This window comes from Ochotona curzoniae, unplaced genomic scaffold (assembly GCF_017591425.1).
Source record: "Ochotona curzoniae isolate NIBS_2020 unplaced genomic scaffold, NIBS_Ocur_1.0 contig_2210, whole genome shotgun sequence".
NCBI lineage: Eukaryota > Metazoa > Chordata > Mammalia > Lagomorpha > Ochotonidae > Ochotona > Ochotona curzoniae.
In genome coordinates, this window is record NW_024465369.1 from 10,272,501 (window position 1) to 10,289,141 (window position 16,641).

The following is a 16,641-nucleotide window of genomic DNA, read 5'->3' on the forward strand; positions in this document are numbered from 1 at the left end:
CTCCTCTGAGCAAGTTGGTTGCCATTACAGTGCAAAAGTCCAAGTTCAAAACACAGCAAGCTCTTTGCAAATCTGCAAGAATTCGGTAGGGCTCTCATCTTGCATTTTCAGGATAGTCACATTCATCCAGTTGCTAGGAAAGCCAAATAATGAAAACATAGCTGGGATTTAGCAAGTTCCACTGGGAATTACCTATGATAGAGGGCAGGGCTGCACTTCCTCAGAACATGTTCCTGCTGTAAAAATTCACAAACCTGGCATTCATACAGGCATCTGTCGCTTGCTCTAATGCCAGTTCATAGTATACATACAAACATCTGCTTCCGTGCACAAAGGGATACAGAGCGCTTGACAGGTCTGTGTTAGCAGGGTTCGCAATGCCAGTTCTTTATGCAAAAACCCTAATGCTTCCCGTCAAGCCATTAGAAGTGATACAATCAGCCCAGGCCCCATTAAGCCATCAGTGTCCACCTGTGATAAAGATGGCCATTTGTTTTCTTAAAGCCCACTTAATGTCTGCTTAACTCAATTTGTCAGGAAATGTAGAACAATTTCCTCACAGCCTGAAATTTGGTAGTGGTTCAAAGTCAAAAGGCCAGGTCTAGTCCTATTCAAATGATATAATAAACAGTCTTCAAATCGAAATCTCCCTGGAGGAGCTGATGTTTACTTTAAAAAAAAATTATGTTAGCTGGAAAAGGACAACATTTGCATCCTTTATTATTATTATTTTATTTTATTTCTAAAGTCCTGGAGTATGTCTATCAGTTGAAAGGGCCATTGCTTAATTATGTAAGAAAATAACTTTATCCTCTTTTTTAAATTCAGCTAGAAATTGGCTTCAGAAAGAACAGAAGAGACTTTGCAAGGCAGCAATCTCTAACCATAGCAATCCCTTCCAACCTCTTTAAGAAATCCCATTATAATATGTGCAAATGTACATTTTAGTCTAATTCTGCTTAAACATTCCCCATATCGCTCACATTACCAGTAATTCATTAGAAACTGATACTGCTTTTTTTATATCCTTCACCACAGAAAATTTTTGAATTTGTCTAATTTTGAAAATGATATTCAGCAAATAAAGGGGATAATTTACCCCCACCTGAAATCACTTCTAATCACTATGCCAATTATATATCCTTAAATATATCTGGTCATCCAGAAGACAGAATGGAATCACAACACATTCTAAGATTAACCAACAGGGGGCTGTCTTAAGTATTCTACAAACCCAGTGAACCAGATTGTTCCAAATTACTGGTCCATACAAAGCTAGCAATGCTTTTGACTAAAAATCAAACCAAAACGTTTTCATTCTTGTGTGTCTAACAGCTTCTGCATGCCAGATATTTAACTTTTGGTCCTTTGTATTCCCCCTTAGTAGATCCAGGAACTAGCTATGAACATTAACTCTAAAGAATAATTTCTCAGCTCACTATGCATGTAAGGTACAGTGAGCAACTGAGTCATTTATCTGAATAATTTAATCAGAAGATATTAATTGGGCATCTAATATGTGCAGAACAGTTGAGGCAAAATTGAAGCTTAAGGATATAAATCAGCTAAATAATTAACATTTATCTATTTTCCTCTACAATAGAAAAAAATCCTTAGATATAATTTTTAAAAGGAAAAAGATTATATGACTTTAAAGGCTCAGGTTTGGGAATAAAATATGTGTTTCAATACAATGTGAATAGCTCCCTATCTTTTGAGACTTAGACATGATACTGTATTTGCTCATTCAGGAACTAGCACCATGTGTATGGGTCTTATTTTCTACTCCTTAGGAACTCAGTCTAATAGCCATCAAATTCTCTAAGCAACAATTTGCTTGAAGAAGAACTAGAAATTAGAGCATTAAAGCACAATGTATTTACACACACAGCACTGCAGAGTCCTTGGCCTTTCTTCATATTGCAAATATATAGTGCTATGTCATTCCATGTCTTCTATTTTCTCTCTACAAGTGCTCCTACGCCAAGTAGTTTCACCCCTAAGAATAAAGTGGCAAACTCACATTAGAGTATCGTTACTAAATAAAAGATGAGCTGCCATACCTAGAAGGTGTGATTTTCCTAAAAGTGGATTGATCTGTAGAAATATTCCTACCTCCCACCCATGGATTAGACCAAACCTAAGGTTATTATCTTACAAAACACGGATAATTATCATTTAAAAAAATTTTTTTGAAAAGGTGTTCATGTTGGGCAGGCAGACAGCAAGAACATTGGGAAGACAGAGATCCTCCGTCTGCTGGTTTGTTTCCTAACTGCCTGCCCAAAGCAGGGCCAGTGCAGACCAAGGTTAAAAGCTTGAAGCACAATCCAGTTCCTTCATGTGAGAGGCATGGGCATTTGAGGCATCACAGGCAACTTCCCATAGTACACATTAGCAGGAAGCCAAAATGGAGAGTGGGTCCAGGATGCAAACTCAATCACTGATATGGGCACGTCAGCATCCCAAGTGACAGCTCAACCACTGTGCCAAACACCCACCCTAAGATATCCTTTTGTCAGAATAACACATATTCATTACCACAATAGAAAATTTTTTTTAATGGAAAAATATTTTTAAATAGAAAAAATATTTATGTTCATCTTATTCAAGATGGTTTATCATAATTAATATTTTAATGTATTAGTTGCAGTCTTCTCAGTTAACTGCTTAGATAAGCCATAATTGTATAATTTCTAAGCAATTTAAAAACTTGCATTAAACTTTCACTTTGCATACTAAAAAATAATAAGAATGTATTGAAATTAACTTGGGATTTGCAAAACAAATTAAAATAATAAGGTAAAATCATTGTAGTTTTATCATTGTAGTTTTATCTTATTTTGGGAATATTTTGTTTCAAGTCCATCCCTTTGTTTTGTTTATTTCCTAGTCTACTTAATTTAAAGTATGTGTGACATAAGAAAATTCATGTATTGTAACTACTAGGCTTGATTTTTAACTGTTTCCCACTCAGTTTTTTTCAGTACAATTATTATAAATACAAACCATGTTTATCAAGGGTTCTTAGCAATGTAAGTAAACATTCTGTTACTCTCTGCATCTCAGCCTGTAAGGGAGAAGTGAGGGGGCTAAGGGGGGGCGGAGAAAAACCTTGTTTACTAGCTCTCCACCACCATGTTCCAATGGTACTATTTGCTACACAAAAAGTTTGGCATGAAGAGCAGTCCTTGTCTGAAGTAATCATCACACATGCCTTGAACTTTCACCTGAGCTGTGAGGAGCAGACCACAAGAAATAACATTTCCTGGTACCAACAGCAAAGTGTGGAGGCCAGAAATAATCCACTGGGGCCTTCTGTGTTTGAGATCCCAGCGAAGTAAAGAAGATGCTTAGTTTTGTTTATAATCTCTCGATTCTTGAGGAATAAATTTTGATTCACCACTTGGTAGATTTACATAAGCTTTCAAGTAAACTTTTCAAGAAAGCTGTGCTATTATAAATCTTTTCATAGATGAGAATGTCCTTCTGTTGTCTTTGCGTGCAACAGACTATTTGGAATGAGCATATACTTTAAGGAGGGCCACAGATTCCTCTGATTAAAATCAGAAGATGCTGCTGTGCTTTCTCTTAGAATCTCATTAGAAAAGTATTAGGAGCCTGAGTCTTTTCCTTCTGTATTACATTTCTATATTTAAGATAATAGTTTGTCCTTGCTGTTTCAATATAGAAACTGCACAGTGTCACAGTGGGTTAAACCATCATTTATTAGGTCATTGTCTCAGAACAGAGTGCTGGTTCAAGTTCCAGCTATTCAATTCCTTTAACAAAAAAAGATTTATTTTTATTTGAAAGGCAGAATTTATAGAGAAGGAGAGACAGAGCTAGAGAGGGTTTCCATCCTCTGGTTCACTACCCAAATGGCTGAACTGGCCAGAACTGAGCTGATCCTAATCTGGGAGCCCTGGGCCTCCTCCAGATCTCCCACATGGGTGCAGGGGCCTATGGATATGGACCATCATCTACTGCTCTCCCAGGCCAGAATCAGCAAGCTGGATGGGAAGTAGAGCAGACTGGACAATCACTGGGGCTCATATGGGATGTCGGTGCTATCAGGCAGAGGATTAGCATGACACAAAGGTATCAGTCCTGAGTCAGTCTCTAACTCAGCTTCCTGCTAATATGCATGTGACAGCAGCAGAAGATGGCCCACACACTTGGGCCTCTGCCACTCATAAAAGGGAGCAGGTTGGAGTTCCTGACTCCTGAATGTTGGACCAGCATATTGAAGGTACACCATCCTCTTTGTGTCTCTCTGACTTTCAAACAAGTAAATCTTTTTGCAAAATCAAGGTGATATTCCTGCTCCATACTATTTTCTTAGATTCACACCATCATTTTCAATACTGAGACAGTTTTTGCACTCACAGGAATTTGCTTTAATTGTATCCTTAATTATTACAGTTGGGTTGTTTTTTAATTTTCAAATGTTGCCATTTCTTCCTCATGTATGGTTTCAAATTGTAGATAGCCTTTAAATTCTGATTTCTAGCATGTCTTATTCCTTATCATTGTTTATAAATCTTCACATTCCAGGCTAGTTATATAGATCACTGACAAAAATGTCCTGCAGTAGCAATTTAACCTTTAGTGCAAAATTTGATTGGCTTGCACATTATTTTTCTTCAATTCATCCATATTCTTACTGGCTTATCCTGGTATGTATTTATCTTCCATTTTTTTGTATGCCTTACAGATATCTTTTTTTTTTTTTACCAGATTCCAGGATGTATCAAATTCTATTAAAGAAATTAGTTTCCGAATATTTGCAGGGTTATTGTAAGACTTCTGCAATTCTTGTGTGCATTGTCCTCTTACCAGAAATGAATTTATTCATAGGTCACATGTTGTTGGGAAGTCCGTTGTGTTTACTCATCACAGAAGGGAGAAATGTATCCAACAGTCTATACCTGTTTCCTTTTACCCTCTGCTTCAGCTTTAGCCTAATCCTGGCCTAGGAGCTATACCCAGGTGACACGTTCATAAACAGCTCTAGCAAAGGTTTTTATCAACATGTTGGATCCCTTGTGAACCCTGACCCTGACACTGAGTTTTTCCTACTCCAGTTCTAGATTCCCTGACACTTTAAAAGATGAAGTACATAAACCGTTATATTTCCAAGGAATCTGCCTGTCTCACCAACATGTTTTTGTATTTAGTACCACAATTGTATTGCCAAAAGGTTTCATTAACAGAGTTTCCTTTCTGTCTTCCACTTCAAATACCAATATTATTTTATGAAAGCTGATTTCTAAATGATCCAAAGTAAAAGAGATACCTCATATTGTAGTTAGAAAAGAGGATATATGGTCAGAAGGGGAAGAAGGAAAGCATTCACTTTACTCATCACATCATTAACTGTGTAGGAAAGAGAGTATCGCCCAGTTCTCTGGTTGGCATCAGGCTTGATTCTGAAATCAAACGTTTGATGAGTGATCAGCTTGGTTGTTTGTATCCGCTTTCAGAAAGCTAGGCTTTCTGATTAAATAGTCCAGTAGCTCAGGTGGTCCCACTGTTCTCGTTTTTTCCAGTTAAATCCAGCATGCCTTCCAGTAATTAGTTCTTAAATTTTTGTCACTACACTGACTGGCAGTCACTCTTTAACCTATTTTTAAGAATTCTGGTCTGTTTCTTTATTACAAGCATATTTAGTGACAAGTTCCAAGAGTTGGCTAGGTGTTGCCAACCAGATACCATTTTAAACCAAAAGTCAAGATTTGCATCAGCTCTTTTTAAAGGGCATCACATTGAAAGTTTGCAATCAGATTCTTCCTTGGGGTGTGACTTCTGCCTGTGGGTTCTTCTTTACATTTGCTCTTTACCTAGAAATGATAACAGGCCCAAGAAAAGGATGTTTATTTTTAGTCCTGCCATTTACAAGGCATTCTTCTCAGAAGATGCTTAGGATCAAAAAATGTAAATCAATTGCTTTATCTTAGCGATAGTTTTCAAAGTATTATTTATTTCCATTTGGTTATTTTTTTTCTCTATGTAAACCACACCTTGGTTCTATATAAAAAGAATTTTGGATTTTACATTGTAAAAAAAAAAAGTTTCTTTTGGCTTGATTTGCTGGTAAGGAGGTGTGTGAATGGCCTCAAGTTATACATTTGCAGAGGAAATACCATCCAGATGCTCAAGTCAGCCTTTTCTTGGCACAAAGCTGAGAACCACTGAAGCTGAGTGCAAAATTTTTAACAAAAGAATTCCTAAAGCTCTTACCTTTGGCATGGACATTAATTAAAAGACACTGTCATATCCTTCATGATCAGAGTTGAGCTACTATTAACCAGAGTTCATCACACAATTAACACTGTGAACTGATTAGCAAATGGAACAGTAGGAAGAAATTTTGAGGTGGGAATGGTGAATAGGATGTATTCTCTTACACAACACGCTGTCCTTCGTGTTTTATAGTAAAGGAGGGGGAAAAAAACGAAGCACTCCGGTCATAACAAACTGGGCAGATTTTGTTTTCGGAGAGGTGTTTGCCATTACATATTGCACATAATGTATGGCACTGTTAGGAGGAAAAAATTGGAGTCAAAGTGACTGGAAAGTTAGGTCTGCTCTGTAGCGCTGTGAGATTGTTGACATCTGCCGAGGTTGGAGCGCTCAGTAAGCAGGAAATGGGGTGTCACTCTGAGTGGTAGTTTACCATTATCCTGGCATCCTAATGAAGTGTCTGCAGTGCACAGAGCTTCTGGATGGCATCTTAACGCACGGCTAAGCAAAAGCACTTCTCTCCCTGTCACTGTCATCCATCTGCCTGCACCCTACTGTAGCCAATGGGATGGAACCATGCTACAATGTGCTCTAAGCCATTTAGAGTTGCACATTGCATAATCAGTCCCATCAAATATGTAAAAAATGGCTATTATTGGTTATTTTCCTCAAACTCTGGCACCTGGAGTTTGATACATTAGAGTTAAACTTTCCCAAGTGCTGTTTTTGCTATTAATTCCACTTTTCTCCACTTTCCAAATGGGAAAAAAGTTGCATCCTCATTGTCTCAAGTCTTGTTAATGGATTGAAAAAAATTGCATGAATATTCATTTAAAAACTTCACTGTACATCGCACTTGGTGAATTCATCAATTTACAATTTAATGGGATGGTCATGTTCTTTGAGATAACCATTTTTAAGTAAAAAAGGACAATTCCCGGTGCAGTTTGGTTGTTTTCTTTTTGAGGGCGCATTATTGAGTTTGCAGTGAGAGTTTGAGTTCTTTTAATAGATGTCTGAAATAGAATTCTTAAAAATAGGTTAAAGAGTGACTGCCAGTCACTGCACATTTCACCAAGTACATTTGCATGTTTAAGCTAGTATTGTCAATGCCATATGATTAAATTTGGACCTATAATATTGCCTCCGATCAAGTTCAAATGCACTGGGGAGGAGCATATCTGTTGTTAGGCGGCAATGAGTAGAGCAGAGCATGTGTAATCCCCTCGAAACTTCTGGATGGGCTTTGCAGAGAATGCCGCAAAGCAGCTGGGCTCTCAAGGCAAGATTGAAGTGGAAGGATGGTCCCAAAGTTGAAAAGGATCTTTCTGTTAATAGACAGGGGCAAGGGGAGTCTGCTAAACCAGGGCAGGAGCCCGGGTAGTGGGGAGAGTGACACAGGGAGTACGGTTATATAAACAAAAGAGCATAACATAATTCGGTTGCATCAGGAATTTTTTCACAGACATTAAAACTATGGTAAACATAACAGCAGGGAAGCTTGCACAGCCGCACAGTGGGAAGCTTAGAGCGTCTGCCTGAGCTGTGCCTGGCTAGAACCACTGCTAGAAGTCCCGGACTTTCATTAGCACTCAACAGTTCACCCAGTTTCCCAGAAAAGGAGAGAAATCCAAGCATCAAAGCTCCTCACTAATTATTGTAAAAGCTCCCAGGTTACAGTTTGGGGGGGGGGGGAGGCGAGTAATGGCAGATGATGTTTAACCAGAACAAAAGACTGCTTCTGAAATAAAAAGGAATAAAAGGCCTTAGTTGCTGCTGGTTTACTTGTTTGTTTTTAAAATCACTATAGCCCTTCACTAGATTGGTAAGGCCAGATTATGAACTATCAGGCCACCATTTTACAATGAAATTTTGAAAGATTACACTAAATTATTTGTAACCTCTTTTGAACAATTTAAGCACCGATTAATTTTCATAAAAGATTTCTTCCTCCTGAGTTCCAAATTTGTGAACACATATTTTATCTGTCTATGAAACTAAACCGGTCTCCTTTGGAAGAAAGTTTTAGTAATACAAAAGTAATATTGGGCTAAACGTGGCCAAATAATGCATATCATAGCAAAATATTCTACCTGAGGCTGAAGTTTTTTTTTTTCTTAAATAATGAATTCTCTTGCAAGAAATATAGGGCTTTCACACTCAGAGAAAATAGGCCATTGATGCCTATAAACATTGAAGATGATAGTGTTGTGTTGTTTTTTTTTTTTTAATGGAATGATAGGTGTTTATTTTTGCTAAAACCAGGGAAGAGAATCTGGTTTCTCCATTCATATCTCCCCAGCTGCTGTCTGCAATACAGCACATCAGCTTTCCTTCATGTGTGAGTATTTCTCCAGAACTCATTTGCAAAAAGAGTCGAAGCAATATTAAACACCACATCCAAACCTCTTTTAAACACACAAAGAAATGGGAAAACACATCAGAACTAGACCATTGAGAAAATCTTCCTTTCAAATTTACTGTTCGCTTCACATGCTAGTATAAAATATCCCACAAAGTCCCGTTTGTGATCCATTTGAAACAATCTTGATTTGCTTAAATGGTCACATTCTTCTTGTACATTTCTTCCTAAATGCAAAAGTGGCAAAGAATTCTCCTCCCTCTTCATTACAAAAGTGTAGAATTTCTGGCTTGTTTATTCCTAATGGAACACTTGAGAAAGAAGAAGATATATAAATATCTCTTTCAGAAGATTAGTTGTTTCAATCTTTAAAAGAGAGGATTTGTTCATTTTTGTTCCGTGGTAAACAACTTGGGCTTTGTATTGTAATTTTCCATTTTAAAATTAATGCATTTCATTTTAGTGACTTGGTACCTTGGTTCTAAACATTGGACCTTTTAATGTGCTATTTGGTCAATAATAAGTATTCATTGTGTTATCAGAATCTTGATAATACAAGCATCTTTTTTAAACAAAGGCATTGGAGGAACTTTCTAGCACTCTAAAAAATTCCCAATCTAACAGAATAAAGCTATTTTAGTCCTCATGAGAATTCATTTCAAAGCTCAAGATTTCAGGCTAGAAATGGCTTGAGTGTTTGGAGTATTTCAAATAAGCATGAGAAATTTTGCCCGAAATATTGGTAAGTACTGTATCGACAAGGTCAAGAAGAGAGGAAATACCGGCCACCAATTCACAAGAGAAGATGATGATTAGAAAAAAAAAAAGTGGATGGCTTATCAACCTCAGTTTCTAGAAAATGTGCAGGGTTTTTTTTTTTTTCTTAAGAATGTGTAGAAAGATTTTCTTAACATAAAATTATGCTCATATGTACACTCTGTTCTTCAAAAATTATATTAAATATGTTAATAGAAATGGTTAATAGTTTCCCAAAAACCATAAATAGGGAGGGGGCAGAGAGAAAAGCGAACTGTGGCAAAAAAAAAAAAAAAAAAAAAAACCCTGGGCTCAGCAGCTTTCTGGGGGAAATGGTGAAATGTGACTATGTGATTTATAATGAGAAAAGGTATCTACAACATACAATTTTCTACCTAGCTGCAAATAATAATTCATAGTGATGTCCCTTCCAGATAAAAGACCTTTGCTATGTAGGACCCATGTGGTAAAATGATCATGATAAATGTCAGCCCAGTGCAGGTAACGGCTTTACAAACCATTAAGATTAGCTGGCTCTTTTTTCCGATGATAACAGTAACCATGCTGTGACTCTATGTGGTAATAATATCTCAGTGCTGATAAATGCCAGAGCCGGGCAGAGGTGTTTATCATTCCCAGTTCAGAAATGCTGACTAAAGTTACCACATGTTGCCTGTTTCTCTTCTTTTACAATAGTCCCACAATTAATAAAATAGCTGAATCACAAAACCATAGTATAATCCAGTTCTCAAAGGATTTTGATGCTTGTTTAATTAGAAATCCTTCCTTGATCCCCATGCCATAATGTGGTCATGTCACATGAACTAGCCGGACAAAATCTACCATGCTAACCATTATCTCCTCTTCAGACATTTTGTGTTCCAGAAAAAAAAAAATGGTATGGATGCAGCTTAAAATTTTTCAAAAATTTCAAAAGAAATTTTAATGTCTATAAAATTAAATTTTTTACCAATGAGAAGTACTAGAATACTATATACTTATACTAAAAACTTCAAACTTGGAAAATTTTTGTAGGATTTCCAATCTCAAGAAAGTGTAGAAAGATAATGCTTAATATAAAATTGAGTACTAAAATGAATTGGTTCTTTATGATGAGAAAGATGTGAAAAATTCAAAATGGTAAGACTCGAAAAAGAAAATTTGTTGAGCCACCTATACATGAATAAGTATACTGTAAAGAAAATGTTACAAGAGTACTGAATTTCAAAGAAATAAACTGGTGAGTTTTATATCTCAGCACAGACTGTCACCTTAGGATAAATTATTGCCATTTGTAAGTTTATAGAAGTCCCTAACTACCATGACCGCTCTAAAATCACCCTGAAGAACAAAAAAGTCCATCATATAGACTCACCGGCTTCCGGTGAAGATTGCTGCCGGAATTCCAGCCATAACCTCACTATAAAACTAAGGAGTGCTCATTTGGTTTCAAAGTCAACTTCAGGATGGTGATTTTTAGTCGGTGTTGCCATTCTAAAATCAATTACACCCTCCTCCCATCGCCAATCCATTATTAAACATTTCTCGGAGCCTAACATGTAAATACTCTTTTTACAAATTTGTCCCAGTGCTTCTAACAGCAAACTCTGGATGGCCTAGAAAAATGTTCTGGAAACTGCACTAAAGTTGATCAATGAACTGGCACTCACCTAATTTCAAGAGTCCATTTCCATAGTCATAGATGGGTCAGATTTTTGATACTGATTCTATGTCAACTATGGAGAGAGATTGTGATTTAAAAACTTATGTCGCATGAAAAAGGGTGAGAGACCCCTGAACAGAGAAACTGCAAATATAAGAAAAATGCCTTAAAAGTGAGGACTGGTCTGATTCTTGGGTGATTCCAGCTATAGAAACATCTTCACTAAGTCAGAAGGATTCATGCCATGCTGAGTCTTTACTACAACTGGCACACCCCTTTTCCCAAGAGAAACTTTGTCGCATAACTATTCAACATCTAAAACCAAAGTTATCAGTTATCTGTGGAAAATAAGAATACATCTTCCTTTTAATTAAATATAAAGTGCAACTTTTCTAGTTTTGGCAAGGAGAAGGAGCAGAATCCTGAAAGATCACAAATTGTCAACTGTACTTTAGACTTAATACCAGAGTTATTCCTTGTTTATGATGTTTCTTTCTATACTATATCTGCGTCTGAATTTTAACCAAACACTCTGATAATTTATAGCACTGTATGTATTTACAAAGTTATTGAATACTTGGGAGCTGTTCCTGTTTATAGAAAAGGGATACTACAAAATAAAATTTATTGTTTCATATAATTTTGGAAACAACCTTAAAATAAGAAAAGTCATATGTCAGATCTCTTAGAGAAAATGATTACAAAGAAAGATTTTAAGAGCAAGGAGGCTCAAATATAATTAGTAGCTGTTATATGCACATTAAAACATTCAGCTTCAGAAATCCCATGAGATATGTATAGTTTTTCTGTAGTTCAAAATGTAGGATGAGAAACTGAATATCTTTATGTTCTTGGAGCTGCATCTATAAACCCCATTGAGTCTGTTAGAAACTAATTAAAACATTAAATATTTTTTGAAATTTTATTTGAGACTAAGAGAAAGAAGGAAAGAACTCAACCACTCTCACTCCCTGAATGCCTTTAATGACTGGGGTCGGGCTGGGCAAACACCAGAGATCAGCAAAATTAGTCTCCCTGTAGGTGTCAGACATCCAGTTACTGCAGCATCACCACTGCCTCCCCTGGTCTGCACTTAGCAAGAGATGGGCAAGGAAGCCTGGTACTCACATATCTGAACTGGGCGTGCCAACAAGCATCCCGGCAGCTAGACCAAATGCCTGCCCCTGCATTTTTAAGTCAACAGCTGGAAGCATCAGGAGTTTTAACAACTTGTCCAAAGTTGTAACAGCAAAGCAAAAATTTTAACTCTAAGTCCTTTATGATACACCATTCCTCTTATTCATAACATGAGATAGAAAATGGTATACTGTAACCATCTTCCTAAAGTAAAGGAAAGATTTTTAAAGACATTAAGCAGTCGTGGCCATACTTTGAATGATTTCTCAACCTCTAACTCAAGTTTGGTTTGGTGTTTTGAAAAAAATCCCTCAAGGATTGGTAACTAGTTGTGGGGTAATTATGAAATAAATAAAATTTTCTCTAAGGTTTCTCACCCTTCGTGGAAGAAACCATAGTCTCTAACAACATTCTGTAATAGCCACAATACAGAAAGTAGAAATTAAATACAAACTGGAGAACTGTTTTTCTTTCCAAATATACCCCTGACTTACTGTGGCTACCGTGTTTTTCATACAGGATACTTTAAACATTCCAGAGTAACTTTCAGAAGTACAACAGCTGTGGTGCTGCTGACTTCTTTAAGACAAAGGCATACAGTTGTCCTTTAAGAATTATAGATAAAGAAGATGAACTGTGCTCCCCCTATACATTGGTTGCTGGGATAATCCAGTCTTTTATTTTGCCGGATGAACCTATATTACAAAGCAGAATTTATTTTAAAATATGATTTAATGTGTGGCTATAAATAAGTAAAGAAAAACAAAGACATGGATTATAAGGCAGGGAAAGTGCCTTGAGGTCATCAGGCCCACAGTTGTTCACTGTGCTGATCTCTTTCCATGGTCATATAACCTTATCTTATCTCTTTTCTAAAAGGCATTTGGTTGTAAACGTCCTTGTTTTAGCAGCAACATTTCATGCAGATAAATGCAAATGTAACTACCACACGCCATATTTTAGAAAACAGACCCTGAAAACTAGAAAATTGAGAGGAAAAACCAAAAGACCATATTCACAGTGTAACATCAGTGGCTATTTCCTTCCATGTAGGAGCCAGAACTTCTCGAAGCAGCGTGGTGCTGTTTTTGAAGAAAGTCATTTACAACAGGGAGTTTGGTGGTATTAAAAAGAGAGGGACATAAGCTGAATTGACATTACATGGTAGATACATATGTCACTTTATTGTGCTGAACCCCCATAGACATGTGCAACAAAGATAATAAGCTTAAAAGGAAAGGTAGGGGCAGGTGAATAACATTTGTTACAAGCATTTATAACAGTTGAGAATCAGCACTGAATAACAAAATGAACTTGTATCAAATAGTTTTCCATGGAGTTGTGGGTTCAGGGTGCAGTGGTGGGAGAGAATATGTGCAGGCAGGAGTGAAAATGGAAGTATTAAGCCATGAACTAGGAGCAAAAATAAATCATAGCAGAATGAGGGCGGGAGCAAATGCAAATGAAAGGGGAAAGAATTGTGGCATTCATTATTTCTGTAAAGATTTTTGTCTCTTCGTATATGCCTAAACTAAGAGGCCCTTTTAGTTCTCTACGTAGAAAATTTTCTTTCCTGCACCCCAGTTACCATGTTAAAAAAAAATGTTATCTCAGAATCTTTGCAAAACTTCCAATGTTTCACGATAATGAGAAACCATATGCTGAAAGAGAAATATTAATAGAAAATGCTGTCTTTCAGATGCTCACTGAATCAATTGAAGACAGTTGACACATCTTTAGTAAGCCATGTATGAATCTTAGCTCATTAACCACTCCTGTATTTTGTATGCTGCTTCCAATTCCTAATATGACACATCAATAAACCAGATCTGAAAAGGTGTCATTTCGGTTTTAATGTTTCCAGTTGTATTTTTAGATGTTCCCCACTTACAAGTAAGTGTTTGTGTTATTTCCTGATTTTACCAGCTATGGAAGAGTGGGTGTGGTCTTGATTTGAATGAGAAAGCACTACTTTCCTATAATGTTTGCAAAAATATTTGTTCTGATTATGTTGTAAAAATATAGATAAAATTTTTTCTGTTAAACATATCAACTTGCAGTTGTCCCTCTGAAAGTTAAAGGCAACTTATCCACAAACATGTATGTACCTCTTTCCAACTGTGTGATACCTCAAGTATGTGTGAACATAGAAAACGAGAAATATTTCTATAAAATATTATTCATGCAGAATGTTTCTTCTTGGCACACTTGAAAACCACCATACACTTTTATAAGGGGCTTTATACAGAAACGAACTGCTCACCAATCAGATCATCAACTTCACAGCCTATCAGAAAGCATTTATGGCATTGTTTAATGGCTGGCTACCATAGCAATTGATTTTCACTCACTGGCATCCACTCATTTCAAGAATTTGAAACCACGTCTTAAAATGTTCACAACAGCCAGATAGAAATAAATGCTAGAAATGAAAGGTGAACCAGACCCAACAGAATCTCAAACAAGGGGGGCAGTGAGCATATATTAGTCATTGTGATACATGCATTACATATTATCATTGTACTCATTCCGTAAAACTACTTTTTATCAGTTTTTCATAGAAACTTGTCCAAAACCACATGACTAACAAAGTTCTGTTACAGAATTCAAACCAAGGTTTATCTATAGCAATCCATGTTAATGTCTTGCTTTAGTTCACTGATTCTTTCTTCACTAACTTAATCCACTTGCCAGTATTAATGCCTGTATTGATAGATAATTTTCTACATATAATGAGAAAATTGACCCATAGTCAAGCAATAGAAAGAGCATGTGAGGCTTTGTATCGGAGGAAACTAAGTGCTCTGGAACTCGAATGAAAGAGAGCATTAACTTAATCTGGAGAAGCTCATAATTCTGTCACCTGGTTACTTAACAGGCATCGTAATGTTTTCCTTTTTGCCTAAGTGTTATAGCAGGGCAAACTCAAGTATTTCCAGGAAAGCACTGCCCAACCTTTTTAAAATCCATTCTGACTATATCATATGCTCTCTAAAATTGAAGTTTTTTGGGGATATAGCTACTAAGATAACTATTTACTAAGCTGTCTGTTAGTATTAATTTATAACTGATGTTTCTGTAGCCCTCAATTTCAACTAATCGCTTTTTTTGAGATTCTGACATTGACCTGATTATTACTATAGTCAGAAATTTCAGACAAACGAAAAGCCCTCCTCTCTCCACTTGTCCTCTCTTCCCCTCACTTGTCCTCTCTTCCTTATTCCAAAATTCATCTTAATTGTTGAAACCAAATGGCTCATCCTGTCCTTAGGTAAATTACTCTGCTATTATCATGCCTGAATACACAGAACTTTTTTTTTACCTCTTGTATACAAGTGTATATATTTCATATATAATATATATTATAGATAATATATGTATACTATATATAAAGATTCCTGTGTTAATGGCCTCAGGTGGTAGATACAGGGTGCCTAAGCTTCCTTAATAGCTCTGGGCATATTGAGACAAATGCACTATCACCTTTACTAACATACTTTGCTTCATTTTCTGTGTTAGGCCCCAGGCCTGAACTGGTCATAGGAAACATCACATTTTCTTGCTATCATTAAGCTACAAATGGGACTTCCTACACTTCAGTTGAAAAAAATTTAGTGTGAAATATGATGTTGCAACTTTTTTTCTCTTTCCCTTTCCCCTTTGTTTCTTTTATTTTCAGTTGTCTAAGCCATCCTTTGTTGGAACCCTTCTAAGAATAACTGCAATTTTGAATGCTTGAATTGTGGGCAGCATATTTATAGGTCTTTGTGGTTTTAGGAGGAAAAAGAGAAACACATCCAAGCAGAGTTCTACTAGGAAGACTGCCCCCACCCCACTTTAGCCAAATATCATCTTCAGAAGGATGTTTTCCTAGAATTCCTTGAAAAAAGTCTTTGCAAAAATATAGTAAAGACTCTTCTAGTTTCTAAGCTAATTCTTCCTCCATCACATTGACTTTATAAATGTACTAACAGGAGATGACTCAGCCTTTTAGAAGTGCATTTGACTAGGCATTCTGACCTTACCAGAGACCCATCTTCAAAGGCTTCACTGCACAAGATCTTACTTACCCTTACCAAAGAAACCCACATATTGGGGGTGCAGGACTAGTCTCACTGCTTCACAGGAGTGAGAAACTCCCACCTGTGTGTCCATTCTGCAAATACTCAATTCTCAAGGTCATCTCACAATACAGTCATTCTGTCTATTGTCTAAGGAAGAAAAGATACAATGGATGAAAGACAAAGTCGACTCTGAATATGGTCAGGTTCAGAAGTCCCACATAATACTTGGGCATATGTTTCATTGACCAGACTTGGTCACCAGCCCTGGAACTCCAGGTGCCAAGAGGGGGCTGTTGACAGGTCCCTTTTGGCTTGCTATTTTGCCATTTTATCCTCAAGGATTATCTTACTAAGACCATGGCCATCACATAGGTGTCCATATTTATATATCGCTCTCCTACAAATCATCTTTT

The 16,641-nt window shown here is 36.7% G+C and overlaps 1 protein-coding gene across 5 annotated transcripts in view; it reads left to right on the forward strand.

Annotated features, from left to right (window-relative positions):
* Nucleotides 1-16,641, forward strand: part of ARHGAP15 (Rho GTPase activating protein 15) — a 616,474-nt gene that overhangs the window by 533,870 nt on the left and 65,963 nt on the right. The window lies entirely within an intron of this gene.